The following is a 6,150-nucleotide window of genomic DNA, read 5'->3' as shown; positions in this document are numbered from 1 at the left end:
GCTTTAACTAATTCCTCTTTCTGATGATCTTTATCAGTGTCACTCAGAGCAGAGTCTGTTTCAGGAGTCTGGTATTTGCCATGCAAATAATATGGCATTCGCAGCATCTCTGATTTTACAAAATTAGGACTTCATGGCTAGGGAGGTTGGATCATTGTCATCAGGAGGATTGTCATAGCTGGTGTTTTGCAGGTTTCTTGAGATGCCTACTATTAGTGGTCCATGTTTCAGAAGCATATAGGAAGCCAGGAATTATAGTTGCTTGATATGTTATGTGTCAGTTCTAACGTATTGATCTTCAAAATACCATTTTCCTCAATAGACCAAAGACTGTGTTGGTGCATTGAACATAATGGTTCACCGTACCATTCCCAATGTGGAAATTATATAGATCAAATGGAAAAGCTGGTGTTAATCTCCTTGAAATAGAGGAGGCACCAGAAACGTCTATTGTCAGAGGCAGTGTGGTGTGGCAGAATAAGGTCAAGATAGTGTCAGTGAACAATTCCTCAGGCAAAGTCTTCCAGATTGTCCACAAAAGTGTTTCTTTCACTTCTTGTGTGACTTCTCTTTTATCTTAAATGTGCTTCTGAAACTGTTAGAGCCTGCAGTTTACATTTTGGAGATTGACTGAGTGACCTCGCGCTCTGCTGTCTCCAGGCCTCGTGGTGAAGCTCAGAGACATGGTGCGAGCCCATGATCAACTTCATTTCGCTGATTAAGGTGCCCGTTAATCGCCGATTAAAGCATCGAGGAAGATTGAAACACCACGGCGAGGACGGAAGTCAAGCAAGTGTTCAGCGCCGACTACCTGCTCTCGTCGGGCTGTGACGGATTTCTGCCAGACAAGGAGTCTGTGGGTGACGGCCTGTTGCTCGCTGTTGCTGGATAAGGGGTCTGTGTGTGACCGCTTATCACTTGCTGTTGCTGGATAAGATCTCTGTGGGTCATATTCTGTGTTTTCACCCATTCTTCCCGTTGCTGTCTGACCAATTTAATTTTGGCACAATTTGTACGTGGGGTGGGGGTGCGGTTGGGGTTTGTAGTTCTCGCAGTTCAACTGATTTCTGTTTTTCTGCATGGCGGCAGGGATTTGATGCTCTTGCTCCCTCCGCACAATTTAAATTTGCCATGATTTGTTAGGTTTTTTTGTACGGGTGGGGGGATTGGGGTTTGATGCTCTTGCAGTTCGCCAGTTTGTTTTTCTGCTTGGGGGTGGTTTGATGCTCCTTTCGCTATTGCAATTTAAATATGGGGTGATTTGTAAGTTTTTTTTGTGCGGGGGGAGTTGATATTTGTCTTTGAAAGACTTTCATTGTTTTCTTTGTTTCATGGTTATCTGGAGAAGATGAATCTGAGAGTTGTGTACTGATACATACTTTGATAATAAATAAACTTTGGAACTTTTCAGGTTGGTGGAAACTTTTCTTTTGTAGATGCTGAATTTCAGACCACCTTCCTGTACCCTTCAATGAAAACATCAAAGGAAGCTTGTAGCTTAGCCTCTGAGCATGCACAAACACAATACCAGCTGCATCCAGCTTGAATAGTGAGGTTCTGGTGACTTTGACTAAAGTGGATTGAATGACTCTTCGTCAGTTCTGAAAATTGGCTCCCTTCCTAATGAAATTTGTTGGAGATAATATGTAATATTGTGGCAGCAAAGACAGAAAAATGGTGACAGAGCCTTGTTTGATATCAGTCCTCACTGAGAATGGTTCTGTTGAAGACCCATTGAGTAATATTATGCCTTGTATGCTGTTGAGGAGCAAGTGTATGATAGAGACAAATTTCTTTGGGTCTCACACTGGAAGAAGGTGTTATACACTACCACCTGATTGAAGGAACCAAAGGCTTTAGTGAGGTTAAAAGAAAAGCCATGCATAGTTTTTAAATGATTGGAAGAAAGCACAGGGGGGAATGTCAGAAGTAGGTTTTTTTTTTTCCCCACAGAGTGTGATAGGTTCAAGGAACACATTGTGGAGGGTGGTGGAAGAGGCAGATACATTGGGAGATTTAAGACAGTCTTTGACTGGCACATTGACAAAAGAAAACTGGAGAACTATGTGGGAGGAAAGAGCTAGATTGATCTTGTAGCACAGTGAAAGGTTGGCACAACATCATGGGCTAAAGAACCTGTACTGCTCTATGGACAAAATCCATACTGTGACTTGCTTGCTGCAAAGTGGCAGATGTGTCACACAGCAGGGAGAAACATTTGTAGTTCCTGTGATGGGATGAAACTTTCTTTTGAAGATGGCCACAGATGTAGGTTTGTTTGAGTTTTCTGGATTATACTTCCTGCCTAGGTGTGGACATTGAAGCTGTCCATTCACTGAATGTTAGGATTTCCATAGAAACACTGACTGCTTCCAAAGCCCTGTGAGATTGTGTCACGTGCACTCACTTCAAGAAAAAAATAAGTTGTTGAAGTGTCCCTTCCAGAGGGCATTGATCGCTTCTCTAATCTGGCTCTCACTGTAGGAGGAATTTGTGTGTTGGGCCAGGGGTGCCTTTTAGACGGCTCCAGCCTTCAAAAAACTGAAGGCATCTATAGTGGATTCCTAAGGATGCCAAAGACAAATGGTAATTGAAATTTCACAGATTGAGTAAATGTATACCAAGTTGAGTTCATTACCATCTTTTCACAGGAAAATATTTAATCTTGTGTAAATAATTATAATTAGTTGAGCAATGCTTACACAATGCCGAGGAACTGAGCAAGTTAGACAACATCCATGGAAGGAAATTAACAGTTGACATTTCAGGGCAGGAGGGTCTTGGCCCAAAACGTCAACAGTTTATTTCCAAAGCAAGACACATAAAATGCTGGAGGAACAAAAGAACATAAGAAATAGGAGCAGGAGTAGGCCCTCTGGTGCATTGAACCTGCTCTGCCATTCAATACAGGAACAAAATCCAGACACAACTATCCACCAACAATACACACAGCTTATGGCAAGGTCTGCACACCATCGCAGACTTCAAACCTAAATGTAGTGGTGTTTCCAACATTGCTGACTCTCTCCCAGATGAGCTAAATCTTTTTTATGCTTGATTTGATGCCCCTGAGGACAGCCGCTGAAGTTACCTGCACCTTGGCCATCTGTGAGGCTGAAGTACGCGGGTATTTTCAATGAGTAGACAGTCGTAAGGCTGCGGAACCAGACGACATCCCAGGGTGGGTACTCAGAGTGTGCATGGCACAACTGGCAGGTGTGCTTACAGACATTTTTAATCTCTCCCTCTCCCAGGGTAGAGTGCCCTCCTGCTTAAAAATATCCACCACTGTTCCTGTACCTAAAAAGACCAAGGTCACATGTCTGAACATCTGGCCTCCTATCACACTCACCTCAACAATAAGCAAGTGCTTTGAGAGGCTGGTCAAGGACTACATCTGCAGCATGCTACCACCCAAACTGGACCCCCTACAATTTGCCTATCGACACAACCGATCAACAGATGACACAACAGCCACAGCTCTACACACCATCCTTACACATCTGGAGAAGAAGGATGCTTATGTGAGAATGCTGTTCTTGGACTACAGTTCAGCATTCAATGCCATAATTCCAATCAGGCTCAACAGGAAGCTCAGAGAGCTTGGCCTTGACCCTGCCTTGTGCAGCTGGATCCTGCATTTCCTGTCAGATTGCCGGCAGGTGGTAAGAGTGAGCTCCCTCACCTCTGCCCCTCTGACCCTCAACACAGGTGCCCCTCAGGGCTGTGTACTGAGCCCCCTCCTTTACTCTCTGTATACCCATGACTCTGTCACCACCTACAGCTCCAATCTGTTAATTAAATTTGCTCACAATACTACACTGATTGGTCTAATCTCAAATAATAACGAGGCAGCCAACAAAGAAAAGGTCATCTCTCCGACACAGTGGTGTCAAGAAAACAACCTCTTCCTCAATGTTACAAAAACAAAGGAGATGGTTGTGGATTACGGGAAAAATGGAGACAGGCTAACCCCTATTGACATCAATGGATCTGGGAATGAGTGGGTGAACAGCTTTAAGTTCCTCGGCATAAACATCACCGGGGATCTCACATGGTCTGTACATACCAGCTGTGTGGTGAAAGAAGCACAGCAGTGCCCCTTTCACCTCAGATGGTTGAAGAAGTCTGGTATGGGCCCCCAAATCCTAAGAACTTTCTACAGGGCCACAATTGAGAGCATCCTGACTGCCTGCATCACTGCCTGGTATGGGAACTGTATCTCCCTCAATCGCAGGACTCTGCAGAGAGTGGTGCAGACAGCCCAGCGCATCTGTAGATGTGAACTTCCCACTGTTCAGGACATTTACAAAGACCAGTGTGTAAAACGGGCCCGAATGATCACTGGGGACCCGAGCCACCCCAACCACAAACTGTTCCAGCTGCTACCATCAGGGAAAGTCAATTCAATTCAATAAGATCATGTCTGATTTCGACTCATTTCCACCTACCTGCCTTTTCCCCATAACCTTTAATTCCCCTACAATGCAAAAATCTACGTAACCTTGTCTTAAGTATATTTTACTGAGGTAGTCTGCACTGCTTCATTGGGCAGAGAATTCCACAGATTCACCACTCTTTGGGAAATGCAGTTCCTCCTCATCTCCTTCCTAAATCTACTCCCCCGTATCTTGAGGCTATGTCCTTTAGTCCTTGTCTCACCTACCAGTGGAAACAACTTTCCTGTCTCTATCATATCTATCACCAGTCCTGAAGAAGAGTCTTGGGCTGAAATGCTGATTGTTTACTCTTTCCCATAAATGCTGCTGAGCATGCTGAGTTCCTCCAGCACTTTGTGTGTGTTGCTTTGGGTTTCCAGCTTCTGCAGATTTTCTCGTGTTTGTGTTTGTGACTGTTTATTTCCTCTCACAGATGCTGCCTGACTTGCTGAGTTCCTCCAGCATTTTGTATATGTTGCTCACAATTTTTAGCATCGAACGAATCTCTTATGTGTGTAACTAGTTGATGGTTTCCATGGTTTGTTCCTTTCTAAAAGAGAAGCAGTGTTGTATGTCTTCTATATATTGCTTATTAGTCCCTTCTGTTCAATTGGGAAATTAGGAGTGCTTAATTTCCTATTTCTCCATTTTCCCTTCTACAAGCTGCTGTTGGTGACATAACCCAAAACACAGCTTCTGTTTTCACTCGTAAAACAACATCCCAGTCAACAAGACCACAACCTCTCTGACCCTTGAACTCGCTCTAAATTGTTTGGCTACTTGTACAACATTGAGGATTGCATAGGAAGCTATTTGCTCCAATTTAAATATTTAACCTTTAGTCACAAATTTCATTCATCTCCCAAACCATTATGAGGCTACACAATTTACAACTATGGTGTTGATTTTTGTTTACAAAACTACAAAAGTACTGACAAGACAGCGAACAAATTCAAATTAAAATACGATCATTATTTTCCATAAAACACTCAATTCCCTGTGGGGCCCACCATTTCCAGAAATCCCCCTCTGTACCCATTGTGACCACATGCTCCCTCTCTAAGGATACCCTGGGCAAGTATGTATCCTGGAAGAGGGGCAGGCAGTCAGCCCTGTCAGAGCCCTCGACTGTCTGCTGCCCAGGCCTGTAAATGGCCATCTTGGCCAAGCCCAAGCCCAGCCCATTGGCAACACGCTCCCTTCTGTACTGGATGTCCATATATTAGGAGCACGGGGCTGAAGTGTAACCAAAACCTGAGGAGCAGCCCCTTCAGATATTCAAGCGGGGGCTGCAACCTCTCACATTCCACAGACACTGACTCCTCCCGGTCACAGAATGGGATATCTGTGAACCTATCTAAAAACTTGTTGCATGGTACTGCCCTATGCAACACTTTCCACCCCAAGGCCCCAGTGTAGAGGGGAAGGACCCCTGAATAAAGAGATTTCCACTGGGGACCTCCCTATTGTATTGTATTTGAGACAAGGTGACCTTTCTATCAACTTCTCCCATACCATTACTAAGATTGTAAGCTTCCAGATTTGTAACATCCAATTCATTATCAGTTAGGAATTATATTTTTCAACTGCAAGTCTGTCTCAACAAATGATGCTTCGCAATCAATACTGAGCTGAATTACAATTTGTATTTTATAAATGTTGGAGCAGCCTTGTTCTGCTCCTATGTCTAATGGTCTTGGTGAAAATCCTT

This window comes from Mobula birostris, chromosome 17, assembly GCF_030028105.1.
Source record: "Mobula birostris isolate sMobBir1 chromosome 17, sMobBir1.hap1, whole genome shotgun sequence".
NCBI lineage: Eukaryota > Metazoa > Chordata > Chondrichthyes > Myliobatiformes > Myliobatidae > Mobula > Mobula birostris.
This window is presented reverse-complemented; position numbering follows the sequence as displayed.